At 39.9% G+C, this 14,614-nt stretch overlaps 1 long non-coding RNA gene and 2 other non-coding genes across 3 annotated transcripts; all 3 read left to right on the top strand.

Moving 5' to 3' along the window:
- LOC119581774 lies at positions 1-5,464 on the top strand. Its single transcript, XR_005229586.1, has 14 exons — positions 1-39; positions 205-415; positions 602-625; positions 793-1,018; positions 1,190-1,248; positions 1,435-1,466; positions 2,668-2,711; positions 2,879-2,924; positions 3,104-3,208; positions 3,376-3,421; positions 3,615-3,674; positions 3,856-3,885; positions 4,578-4,633; positions 4,807-5,464. It is a non-coding gene; the product is annotated as an uncharacterized LOC119581774 (long non-coding RNA).
- LOC119577539 lies at positions 2,745-2,818 on the top strand. Its single transcript, XR_005229136.1, has one exon. It is a non-coding gene; the product is annotated as a small nucleolar RNA SNORD34 (small nucleolar RNA).
- Positions 3,480-3,554, top strand: LOC119577626. The gene has a single exon (XR_005229141.1). It is a non-coding gene; the product is annotated as a small nucleolar RNA SNORD34 (small nucleolar RNA).
- Positions 5,465-14,614: the final 9,150 nt, after the last annotated feature.

Below are 14,614 nucleotides of genomic sequence, written 5' to 3'. Positions count from 1 at the left end.
AGGTTTTCCTCCAGAAGACGTAGGAATCTTCAAACTTGGGTAAGACTTCGAAAGTATAATGAATTTGTAGATTGTGCTGTAATGATGATTCTTATCCCTTACCTACATTGTTTGACAAATCATGAAAAGCAACATTTCTGATAAGATGATGGTCTAGTAAATGCATCAGGTAGAGATAGAATATTTATTGAAATTCGTTTACAGGTATTGGCTTGTAACAGTGCTATACTGCAGTTGATTGTTAACCCATTATTCCCGGTTGTCAAAATCTGAGAGTAATTAAACTCTGGTGATATCTGGCAACGGCCAGTCAGTGGCCACGGGAATCCGCTGCGTGAAGCCAAAAGAGCAGTTTGCTATGACGTGTCAACACGTGACCCGGTGTGACCTGGCGGGAACAAATTAAAGAACAATGGTAAGTTAGTACTGAAAATCGCCCTTTGCCACTTGTTAAAAATGATGATTCATAGGTATCTGAAATTAATTGCATCTGAAATTATTTGATGTCAAAACTAGGGCGAACTGATCAAACTTCATTGTCCTCTGAACTAGTATCAGTAAGAAATTTGCTAATCCTTCCCCCCCTCTTCTTTTTAACCAGATTGGCTTCTGTGAATTCCTTGTGGTGAGTAAGCATACATAAAAATAAGAATATAGTAGCTGTTTTACTGATGACTACAATAATCTGACTATATGAAGACCCTTTAAACATCCCATAGCGTTCTGAGGAATGTTTTTGAACAATAAGTGCATTATTTTTGGCATTGCATTTCACACATTTCTATTTTACAGTGAAGATGATCTAAAATGTTGGCTAACTCGGCATGTATACTGTAGAATCCATGGAGAAATTCTCTTAAAAGGGAACTCAGGAGCTCCCTTAGTTCCTCAAAGGATGAAACTGCACAGATGGTCTGATTCAGGAAAAAAGACTGAAGAATGCACATTAGGAATTTGTGCTACAAATTCAAGAATTCGTGTTTATGCATTTCCTGGCAATTAAGGAATCAAAACTTTGGTAAGACTTTGACTACATGTATAATGAATTATTGATTATGGTGTGATGATTCTTTTATCCCTTACCTACATTGTTTGAAAAATTGTGAAAAGCAATATATTCTGATTACCTAAATTACTTGACGGACATGTGCTTGTCACGGATAGAATATTGATTGAAATTTATTTACAGGGATTTTGGCTGGTAGTAAAAGGCACACTGCAAGACATCGGATTGATTATAGGACAAAGGTAAATTGGCACTAATAGGACATTTTCCCCCCACTTCTCATAGATGATGATTCATAGGTATCTGAAATCAATTGCATCTGAAATAATTTGATGTCAAAACTAGGGCGAACTGATAAAACTACATGATCCTTCTAAACTGATGTTAGTATTATTTTGCTAATCCATTCAATTTTCCCCTCTTACCAGATTTGTTTCCCAGCTGTATTTCTTCTTTCTTGGTGAGTAAGCATACATGAAAAATTTAATGTAATTTGTTATATGAAGAACCTTTCAACAATTCATAGCTTTAAGTGTGCATTGAATCTGGATGTGAATCCAGTTTTATTAGCAGCATAGGCACATTACTATGTTTAGACTGATTGTATTAACTGCACAATAGAAATTGATAGTCTTCTAGTGAGTGTGTATAAAAACAAATTTTGGTAGAGTAAAGTTTATACTCTTGCACACTTTATTCCTATTTACAACTAGATAGCAAGATTATCATTACTTTAGTAATTGCTGAAATAATGGAATACTTTAGCAAAAGTAATTCTCTTACTGAGCTCCAATATTAATGGGAAGAGTGTAGGTAGTATTGTTATAGTTGTCATATGTTTAGACCTACAAGTTCTCATAGCAGTTAACCCATTTAAAGCAGAATTGAAAATTGGCTAATGGTGCACAAGAAATGTTGGCATCAGCAGTTTCTTGTGTGTACCCAGTCTGTTTGGGACTTCATGCACAATAATAAGCAACTAACAGCTGACACTTAGTTTTGTAAAGGGTTTTCTTTACTTTGAGTGCCTGTCTCTAATGGTGACCCCAAATAAATGTTGCTACTATTGGAGAAAGACGAGCTTTGTCCAATGAGGTGACACTGCAAGGTATTCAGTGAGCTGCCTTCTGCAGCTTGGACCACCAGAGCCATTGCAAATGTATATCCGCAACTGAATCATTGGTCAGTCTGTACACTGCACATTATGGAAACAATTTAGTGCATTTGTTTGGGATTCATTTAAACGATCTCATCACTTCAGCTGAAAGCTTAGGTGTACATATCTTATCACTAGGAGAGATGACATTACAGCTACTTTTTATATCTGCAGTAATTTGAATGCAACATTTTCATCTCGCATGCAGTAGTTAATGTTTATTAATGTTTGAAACTGGTACTGTGAATGTAATCTTAAGATAGTAATATTCATTTACAACAAATGGAAAACTTAAACAAGTGAACCTGTAATTGGTGTATAAGAAACAAAAATGTAGCTAAACTGTTAAGCAAAATCTATTACCATAAATTGAGATGATAATCAGGTGCATTTCACTCCTGCCAGTTATAGTACACCCTGGGAGGGGAAGTAGACTTGTATATATCAATAGTGAATGCACTCTAGATTGGAAGAACAGTGTATGCTTATGAATACATTATTTCAGATGGTGCTTTTTCTTTAGGATGTAGGAACCTTCAAAAACTTCTGGTAAGAATCTGACTAAAAATGTTATTTGAAAATTGATGTTGATGATGATTCATATACCTTACCTACATTGTTTGAAAATTTGTGAAAAGCAATTATCTCTGATGTTAAGGGAATTGTTAAGTAAATTTACCTGATATAGGTAGAGTATTAATTAAACATATTTACAGGTTTTGTAAAGACTGATGTACTGCAAGTTCTGATTTTAGGGCAAAGGTAAGTTTGTATTGTAAAGGACTTTTTACTAGTTATAAATGATGATTCATAGGTATCTGAAATCAATTGCATCTGAAAAATTTTGATGCCAAAACTAGGGCGAACTGAGAAAACTACTACATCCTTCCAAACTAACAGTGGTGGGGTTTTGCTAATATATATATATATTTTTTTACCAGATTGGTCCAATCTCGGTTCCCTGTAGTCTGCTTCAGGAATTTTGGATTCTAATAATGCACTGCAAGTTGGCTGATTGGTTTTAGGACAAATATCCCAATATGGGGGTGAGTAAGCACAGATGAAAATATAAATATAGTATCAATGTATTTACTGATGATTCCAATTATCTGATCATGTGAAGACACTAAACATCCCATAGCGTTCTGAGGAATGTTTTGCATTAAAGTAGGTTTCCAATTTGGCATTGTTTCATAAATGATTTATTTTTCAGTGCTGAAGATGAACTGTAATGTGGGGAAAAGTCGGCAGATTTGAAGGTAGCTATAGATCACTGTTTATGAAGTATTGACTATAAATGTATTGAATGTATAGATTATGGTTTAATGATGAGTTTTTACCCCTTACCTACATTGTTTGATGCTCATGAAAAGCAACATATCTGATATCAAGGAAATTTAGAAAAAGAACTGGGTTAATATATACACAATGCTAATTGCACTTTGTTTACAGGGATATTTGATTCTAATAATGGACTGGAAATTGGCCACTTGATTTTAAGGACAAATAACGGTATGTTGCTATTACAAAGGACTTTTTAGCACTTGTTATGAATGATGATTCATAGGTATCTGAAATCAATTGCATCTGAAATAATTTTGATGTCAAACTAGGGCGAACTGACCAAACCAATTAATCCATCTAGTTGAATGTAGTTGATATGTTGCTAATTATTATTATTATTATTTTTTAGATTTGTTTTGCCGTGATTTCTGTTTCTGGGGTAAGCACAAATAAAATTACTGTTCATTTTAATTATAAGCACCTTTTTTACCCAATTGTATCCTGAATTGTGCATTAAATGGATGTGTTCAGACACAAACTTACATGGCATTAGATTCTTTCACAAAGTAATTCTACATAGTCCAATGTCTTGTTCATTCATATATTAGAGGTTTTGAAGATAATTGGCAAGACCAGTGACTTTTTTTAGAAATTTTATATTCATAATTTTGATAGGTATCATAGCTGTTTTTGAAGAAATACGAAAGTTATCAGTTTTGCTTGCTTCATTTTATTTAATTATTCAATGGTAAATTGACTTGTACAAGAAAATGTTTATAGTTTTTAATCTTGTGTACAGTTCGTGCTAGATGTAAATACTTGGTCCTCTGCAGTGCTTTTAAGATGGTGTCTTGGCCACTAACTGGTTCTTAAAAATAACTATGAAACTTCGGTAATTACATCTGAAAATGAATATGTATAGATTGCCTGGATCATCCTGGGCTCTGGATATACAGAAATTTAAATATTTGCTTTACTGAAATAATTTATTAAATAGTTTCTCATTTTCAGTTTGTTGAATGTGATGTATGAAAAAAGATGATTGGTTTTAAGTATACGTGAGAATTTTTTGTGGTTTATATTAAATGTGAAAGGGAACTTGTATATATTTTTTTTTTTTTTTTTTTTTAGGTGAAGGCTGTGATATCTACATTGCTCTCTAAACAGCAAAGGCCGGAGGGAATAAGGTACGTGCATATCTTTGGGAGTCCTAGCAATTTGGCCAATAATTTCTCTGAAGTGATGCTATTGCTGATAAGTCTGAAATAATAGTGGAGAGACTCCTGACTGATCCAAAATTTTAAGATGAAAAATTTGAACATGACCGAGAGGCCATTTAATGAAGTTCATTAATTTTCAGGCACTTTTTATTGGAACACCATTACTGCAGCTGGTTTACAAGAGGTAAAAGTAGCAGGTAAGTAGCATCAAGTCGAGCAGGAAACCTTCTGGGGACTGTCCTGTGTTCAGTGGTTGGTTGGAGAAAATTAAGGACTAGAATTAATGCCTATACATCATTTAGCTCTTGACATTAAATTATTCAGAATTTTTTTTTTTTTTTTTTTTTTTTTTTTTTTTTTTTTTTTATGCAAATTAACAAATGTAAATTGTCATTTATTTTAATTGTGAAAAGTTAAACCTCACAGGATGAGCAGTTCTTTGCATCACTCGGTTCAAAGTCCAGGAAAGTCCTTCATTTTCAGGTGGAAGCTGATTTAGTGAATGTTCTAGTTCTTAGGGGTAACTTTTTTAACAATTGTTATAGGTCTTGGGTCCTTTCTGTCTTGTTTTTAGGAAATAATGTAATACAGGTCCTTAAAGTCGCTGATGTAGATTGATATAATTGAATGCCTAATAATTTACTTGATTTTAGAAACTTCAAAATTAGTCAGATTTAATACCGACCTTTTCAGGAAGGATTAATTTTCTTTGAAGTTTTCAATAGATATTAATTTTAGTGCATGCTTCTGCGTGTTGTACCCCCTTTTCTTGGCGAGAAATAAAATGGAAAATAAAAATAGCGTTTTTCTTTCCTACTCTCATACGAAGTCTGGTAGTGATCAACTTGAGCTAATTGAAAGTCAAGGAAGTGTACCTCCAATGCATTGAGGACCTGTTAAAATAACCCTTGTACAACTTTGGTTGCATGATCAGAGATAATGACGGAGAATGTTGGATGGGCTGCCGTCATATCCGTAGAAATATATATCACGAACTTGGAATTCCTGATATGGAGTCGGTTGAAAGACCTTCCAGCACAATGCCAATTAATCTGGAAATGCTGGAGTCAGAAATGCTTGTATATTTCTCATATCGATAAATTCGTGGCAAGTGACCTCTTTCTTATTGTAATGTACCTCCCCTCTTCCCATTTGATGTTCCCATCCAATTCTGCCCTTTAGGCAAGTTCCTTGGTGTCATGTCTGACTCCTGTTGAGATCATACCTTGGTGACAGTAGGATTTTTCTTTAACAAACTCTTGCAGACCCTTTCACGTCTTATCCTATTACCGTTATCCCCTCCACCCTTGATTATGGCTGCCATATATAATAGGCCAAAATGTAGCGTCCCGAAAGATCTCGACACGAATACATTGTTCAAATTGCATCACGGTCATTACAAAGTATATAAAGTTTGTACTGACATACAAAGTATTGAAAAAAAAGTTAAGTGGGGGGGGGGAACAATTTTTTAATTAGAAGCAAGACCTTGGAAGTTTCCATATTTTGAGAAGTACCCTACTACTCTGCAACCTGTATTGTTTATACACACCACACTGCTGTGCAAGGGTTTGCATATCGTATCAGACATTTATGACATTGAATATCAACAAATAGATATACAGCAGCATCTTCAATATTTTTGAGCCTGTAAGGTTGTATCAGAGGTACAGAATGATTCTGAAGACTTCCTTCCAACGAAGTAAATACCACGTCTTACGACTCGGGACACCTTGGAAATTTTTACCATCTCATTCCAGCGACCGTCGTGATTTGACTTAAAATTTTACCCTTATAGTGAATATGTACTTGATATGCTTCTGCTTCTAAAACCAGCCAGAGTGAAACCGAATAAGTTAGTCAAACGCTTTGATACAAAGTTTCAAATAATGTATGGAACAGGTGTGCCCTTTACACAGTGTTAAGGGTTTTGAAAAAAAAAAAAGGTTAATCTGCCCCTGCCTCCTCTCTCGATCCTCTAGTAGTGTCTATATACTGAATCAGGCCTACGTTCCGTTTTCATCTTTTTTCTCTCCAAGCAATCCCTCAATCCCTGCTCCATACCTTTTCTCCATTTACCTACCCCTTTCCCTTGTTCGTATTGACTCGTCGCCAATCACTCTTTCTGACCAATTTTCCCTCACTAGCTAGTACCTTCCTCCTGTAATTGCTATTCAAATCTGGATGGATCAGAGAGAACATCCCACCGTCTATCCTCCTCACTTCTCCAGTATCCATGTCTATACAGGCTACTCTCAGCTCCTAGCCTCAACTAATTTTGCAGGTTCTCTTCCCTTCTCTTCATCCCCTTCTGTCTACTTATCCATATCCATCGTTAACTCGTTTACCCTTTTCGTCACAATACTTTACCATAATGCTGTGTAACCTTTGATACCAGGCACATATAAGTCCACAAACCAAAAAAAAAAAAAAAAATACCTGGGGGTCCACCCCCCCCCCCCAGCTCCATCTTATCTCTATATTTAGCATACACCGCTAATGACCTTATATTAGTAAATTTATTTATGGAATGACAACATCTAATCAGTTGCGTGGAGATATATCTTTGTTGCTGCTTGTCTAAAGTTTTGGTTGGTACATTTTTATATAGAATTATTTAAGAGCTAACACCAACGGTACTCCATCAGATTCAGATGTACCGAGATTGACTTCTAGGGATTGATATTCATCAATATCTCTCATTTAAAAGCACACAGACAACATCCATAATGCCAGGATGGACGCTTAATGTCTAGATTTCTTTTGTCCACATCACAGCAACGTCCCCCCCAATCCCTTGCCCGTTGTTGTCGTGGGGGGGGGGGGGGCTTAGGAGGCGAGACTGGGACCCAATGATGGGGAACTCCCAAACCTTGGGACTCAGCCCTCGACTCGACTAATTTTGCATGGTCTTTATTTTCCTTCCCACCTTTCGTTTCTGTCCCTTCACCAAACCCTTCTACTATCCACCTCCTAAGGTGTGAGAGCCGTGCTGAAAGGATGAAAGGCTGACTTTGTGCCAGTCCTGAACGGCCTGAGGGAGCCATGGGCACGGTATTCCCCTGATTTAGTTATCTAGCCCTTACCCCTCAAGGGGACCCTGAGGGGTGGACTGTTTATCCCCAACATAATCCAGGCTTACCATGGCCAATAATGAAAACTTATCTCCACTATTAGGGGCAATGAGGCTTGCCCCTTTATCAAATAGCCCCAAAGATATAAACTTATCCGATTCCCTGACCCCAGGCTCTCCTTTGACCACGGCTCCGAACACTGCAACAACTACCCCCTCATCAATTGCCTACTAGTACAGTAGCCAACAACCAATCCTTAAGGAACATTTCCACTTTCCCAGCACGCTCAACTTCATCACCTCTACCCCCACAACCTCCAACATCAACCACCCCATCCTCCCTTATTAATACCTTACAGCCTTATTGCCCACCTCCCCATAACACTACCTCCCTCAACACTACTCCATCGTCACGCACCCGCCCTTCGACTACCCCTATCACTACAACAATATTGAATACCCTCTTCAGCACAGCCAAATGGGACCGATTTTTCGTGATCCCTCCCACAGCTCCCTACTCTGACAACACCCTTCTCTTCCAACAATGTCTCCAAAAACAAGTAGGTAAAGTCTCTTTCCGTAGCCGACCCGACCGCTCCCGTCTTGTCACAGTAACATCCGAAAACCAAGCTATAGCATTAACAAAACTAACAGACCTATATGGTAACCCCATCCAACCCTCAATACTTGCACCGGAACAGTTTCAATCTCCCCAGCAAATTGCCCAGTCTATGACAAAGATTGGTCAGACTGTGGAGAAGACCTACTTGCCTGTCTCAGACTATGATGCAACATCAGTACAATGCTACTCCATTCCCCCCAGAGGTCATCGAAAGAAACCCACTAACATAGCCAAAATTACCTTCCGTAGACATGACCTTCCCTTTAACGTCTACATAGGAGGAGAATCCCTCCCTGTTCGTCCATACCAACCTCCTCCACGTCAGTGCCAAAATTGTTGGCGTCTAGGACATCCAGCCAAACATTGCCGTTCCACAGCCAGATGCCCACTATGTGCCCAACCTGGCCATACCCGATCTAACTGCTCTGCACAATCACGCACATGTGCCAACTGTGGCGGCCCCCATAATGTATTTTATAGGGGCTGTCCCACCTACAAGTTTGAGTCTGAGGTAGCAACTCTCAGATTCAAACTTGGACTCACACTACGTGAAGCCAGACAGGAAGCACGTCGACGTGGTTTCTCTCTTACTCCTTACTCCAGTAATACTGCTCATTCTACCAATTCTCCTAAACCCACCCCCCTACATCTAACTCCCCCTCTTCTACCTCCTACCTTCCCCAGTCAAACTCTTTTGCCATCCTAAACCCAGACACTCCAATCTCTACTACAGATACTCCAATCACCACTACAACCCCAACACCTTCCCCTCTCCCTCCTCGCACTACCCGTAACAGACAGAACAAACGTTCCACCCCCTCTTCCCCTACCACACAAACACCTCCACCTTCCTTTGCCCCTACGCTTGAGACACCAATCCTCTCTTCCCCCCTCACAAGAAATCCTTTATCCCCCAAAACTCCCCAACCAACTCCTCAGAAGAAACTATTGAAAATATTCAAGATTACTTAATGAAAACTGACACTCAACCTCCAAATCTTACAACTCCTGCTCCTTTCACACTCCAAGTAACTGCTGATATCCATCATCCTCCTAACCCCTCCCAACACAGCCCATCCCCCCCAACCCCAACCCGCCCACATTAACCCTTCCACCATCCCCTCTATCCCTTCCATTCTCTCCTGGATACACACGTGAATCCCTTATGTAACCCTCCCACCATCCCCTCTATCCCTTCCACTCCCTCCTTGATACATACGTGAATCCCTTATGTCACAAGTATCCCTTTCCACAGACCTGTCTCCTAATACCCTAGTAGAACACCAACTCCCACACCTCTCCCATCTCAGACCTCTCGGTCCTTATCCCACCCTCTAGCTGCTTCCCCCTCAAAATCTCCAAAACGTACTACAATCTATATCACTAAAGTATAACTATCCTTCATTGGAATATTAGCGGGTTTCCACTCCCACAGACCTGACCTTTGTCATATCCTTTCCTCTTATAACCCATCTATAGTATGCCTTCAAGAGACCTTTCTTACACATCCTCCAATACCAATCCCCAACTATCATTTCGTCTCCCCCACATTCCCTTTGTCTCGTCCATACTTACCTCTGCTTTCCCCCACCTATCCTCCCTTCACCGACCTCCCAACCTATCAGACAACCTTACAGAATCCCACACTTTCTGTTTCAACAACCTATTCTCTTTCCTCAAACGCATACATATCCTCCATCTAATCTAACTCCTTACCACACCCGACCCTAACCCTTTCACTCACCAATTCCTTTGCCCAGCTTAGACAACTAATCACTAACTCAACCACCCTTCCCTAACATTAACTATAGTGCTACATGACCTTAGATGTCTAGCACATTTATCTTGCTTTTAACCATTAACCCCCACCTATCCTCCCTTCAAGGTACCACCGGCACTCTCCATGGAAAGGAACTGGGGACCCTACCACGTACTCACTCCAAGAGCATCACAACATGAAAACTACAATAAGTATCATGCTGTGACCACGGCGGCTCAGACATGAACCTACCGTTAAAAGAAATCCTCCCTTCACCGACCTTCCAACGTATCATATACATCCTTACGAAATCCCACACTTTCTGCTTTGACACCCTGTCCCTCCTCAGAGCATACATATCCTTCACTTGATCTAATCCCCTTTACTTAATCCTACATTAGTCCATTCATTCATTTACTCCTTTACCTATCTTTAACCTTTCCAATATTACTCTCGATTGTTGACATGTAGCAACTACTAACCACCGCCCTTCTACTACCGTTTACTATACCTTCCTATAGTGCTACATGACCTTACCAGCACATTTATTTTTTATTTTAACCATTAACCATCTTCCTCGTTCTTCACCATCTTCACAGACTCCTGCAACTCTGTCACTGGTACAATCCATACACCCTAAAAAAAAAACCCTATTGTCCGTAAGATACAAGACCGAAAACCGAAGTTTTGTTGGTCACCCAGTTATGTCGGGGTCCTCGGCAATGAATAAGCTGATGCTGTTTGCATAATCTGCCACCTTGTCCACATTCGAGCCACCATTTACTACCCCTACTTCAATATTTTCCTCTATAACCATTGTCAATCTTTCTGGTCAGATTTGACCACAAGTAAACTTCAAACCATAAAACTTTCCATCTCCCCTTGGATAAAAGGCTGACTTTGTGCCAGACACAAACGGCTTAGGGGAGCTATTAGCATTCTCCCTTTTAGTTGCCTAGTCCTTACCCCTCAAAGGGACGGTTTCTCTAACATACTTTATGCTTACCATGGCCAGTAAAGATTTTATACCCTTACGGGCAATGAAGCTTGTCCCCTTTTTCAAACAGCCCCACTGATTCAAATCCCCCCCCCCCCGATTCCCAAACCCCAGGTTCTCCTTTGACCATGACACTGAACACTGCTACTAAAACCTTCCTCAGTGCCTACGAAACCATCATCCACCCAGGTCCTACTCTCCCAACATTGTCATCTTCATCCCCTCTACCCCCACAACTTTTTTTTCAACTGCCCCATTTTATTGTCTACTTCTGCAATACCACCTCTCTCACTCCCTCTTCCACACACCTCCGTCCGTCTACTACCCCCACCTCTTCAACTATCTTACTCTTTTTATCCGAGCCAAATGGGACCCCCCCACACACACACAGCTGTTTACTCTGCCAACTCCGGCAGAGTAACCCAATCTAAAGCATTATCAACCCTAACAGACTTCACTGGCAAATCCATTCCTGCAGAACCTCATCCCACCCTCAATAATTTTACCGGAACTGTCCATCTCCCCGACAAACTGCTCTGTCTATGATAAAAACTGATCAGAGTATGGAGAAGACTTACTCGCCTGCTTCATGGACTATGAGGCAGTGTCAGTACAATATTACACCATTCCCCTAATGGCCGTCATAAGTCCTCATCAACATTGACAAGATTTCTTTCCATAGACATGACCTCCCTTTCAATGTGTAAATTGGCAAAGAACTCTGATCATATCAACCCCTCCCCCTCGTCAACAACAGCATTGTTGGCGTCTAGGCCATCCTGTCAAACAGCCATTCCACAGCCCGATGCCCTCTATATGCCCAACTTGTCAATCCATAAAACTGGTCTGCACAGCCATGCACGTATGCAAATTATGACAGCTCCTATATACTATTTTGTAGGGGCTGCCCTACCTAGAATTTGCCTAAAGTGGCAACTCTCCAAGTCAGACATGGACTTGCTCTACGCAAAGCCAGGCAGGGAGCACGTTGGCAAGGTTTCTCTCCCTACTCCAATAATTGCTCTGCCGCTCCCCTTTCCTCCCAAGATGTTTCTACAGCATCTCTTCCTCATCCCACTTCTACCCCCTCCCTCTCCTAGTCATTTTAAATCCAGACACCCCAGTCTCCATTCTTCCTGGCAATCCAATCGCTACTTCCCAGGTACGTAACCCTCACCTTCCTGGCAATCCAATCGCTACTTCCCAGGTACGTAACCCTCACCAAACTCGTCTCATGAGAACTTAAAAACGCACCAACTCTTATACCCTTTCCTCACCATGAACCTCTCCCTCCACTCCACAAACTACTACTCTTCTCCCCGCCATAAGAAAACCTTTGTTTCTAAATTTCCCAAACCGACTCTACTGCAGAAACTTTCGAAGACATTCAAAACTATCTAGTCATGACTCATGATATATATACCTCAACTATTCTCCAGTCTCTACTCGCATTTCTTCTACTCTCAAAGTAACTGCCGACATTCATCTTCCTATTCATATTCCCTCTACACCCCTTCGTACAACTCCCTCCTAACACTCCCCCCCCCCCATCCTAACCCACTGTCACCCCCCCTGGATGTGACCCTTTGTCACTGCTACCCCCACCATTCCTAGGTTGTCCCCCTGACATTCTCACCGAATCTGATTAATTGCCCTTATACCCCTTTCTCTTTTGCTAATCCCTAGGGACATCAAAATCTTGCACATCTGTGGTAGCCAAGGGCTCCTGGTGACTGCAGGATTTGGTAACACTGCTAAACAAGCATGGAATATCCATTCCCCGGCCATTGCCCTATGGGCACTGCCCATTCATACTATCATAATTGTTAACTTATCCTATTCGTTTCCCCTTTTCGCCACCATACATTATCGTAATGCTATATGACCTTTGATGTCGAACACATTAATTTGTTTTAACTATTAACCATTCTGGGAATCGGCAAACATTGCCCTATAAACCAAAAAGCTTCCTCACCTGGAGATTTCGACCCCAAGCCCCACCCTATTGCCAATATTTTTAATCCGCCACTAATGACCGGAGATGTTTATGCAGCAGAAAAATTCAATAATTGATTTAAGGAACCAGTCTGTCGGTATCCCACAAGGCTCCACAGTAAGCCCCATCTTATACACTATTTATTAATGACCTATCATTTATTGCAAACAACTGTGTCCGTATGCAATATGCCGATGTCTCAGATCCTTCAAGTTGCACATGTAAGCAATTTAAATTAAATAATAAGCCATCTTACACAAGCAAAGCTGTATTTTGACTACAATAATCTTATACTAAATTCTAATAGAACTATGCATCTTTATAGGCAGTCGACAAAACATCAAAATCCCCACAATCATAATCATAGAATTCGAAGGCTGTCATATTAAACCGAGAATTTCATTTAAAAAAAAATCTAGGAGTACACAGATATACGACTCTTGAGAGACACATGGACAACGTTTACGAAGTAATGGAAACAAATATATATCTAAATCACAAACAAAATTTACACGGAGCCAAGCATTACCGTTTTACAAAACGCACTCGGCATTATAAATTGTGCTTGTTTTACACATTTCTGTTTTCTTTTCTTCTTATTTCAGCCTGTTTTACCCCACAATTTCTCTGATCTACTTCATGGCCTCCCCTGCTATCGGGACTTATCAAACCACAAAGATTGTCGGCTGGAGAATGCAACTGAAAATATCATCAGATTCGTTGTCATCTCACGAAAACAAATCTGATATAAATATTGTCTGGGAAGACCCGGTTGTCATTTTCGATAAATTAACCAACTACTGTTCCAGCATGGGGTGCCATCAACAGAACTCGATACAAAACGCACAAAACATTAAAATGGTAAAAAGTTCAACAAAAATGTCAGTGTGACATGTATGCCGATTCATAGATTCATAGAGGGTGACTTAATTTGGTTCTTTTAAGTCAAAGGATGTGTTCAGTTCTGAAGGTTTGAGTTTAAAAACAATCCATTAATTGTTTTACTTCAAAATTAGGTTTCGGAGACAAAACAACAATAGTAATAATGATGATGAAAATAATCATATAGGGAGAGAAAATAAACTTCTTAATACTTAGACAAAAAAATGCAATAGGAATTTAATATAAATTAGCCAGCAGCACCGAAACCCTACCCAACCGCTTGCATCTAAAAACGTCAAGTATCACAAGAACCAAGGCCGGTTCGTTTCTATAAACGCCGAAATCCCTACAATATTACAGCAAAACTTTCTTAAAATGAATTATCTTCTCACAATAATATATTTGAACTGAATCGCCACACCATAAATACTCAAATAAGTGCAACATGACGCCCACGCCCTTCAACTCGGCCCTCAGCAGCAGCAGGTTGCGTCTCTGTTGGTGTACCTCAGCGATCTGCCGCTACGCCCCCTTTTTCCACCTGTGCGCGAGGCGAGTCGAGTGGTTCAGCAGCTCGTCGAACCTCAGCTATACTATGTACACAGAAATTTCTTTAAAT

Source organism: Penaeus monodon, chromosome 1, assembly GCF_015228065.2.
Source record: "Penaeus monodon isolate SGIC_2016 chromosome 1, NSTDA_Pmon_1, whole genome shotgun sequence".
NCBI lineage: Eukaryota > Metazoa > Arthropoda > Malacostraca > Decapoda > Penaeidae > Penaeus > Penaeus monodon.
The sequence above is the reverse complement of the archived record's forward strand: the minus strand, read 5'-3'. Positions and strand labels throughout refer to the sequence as shown.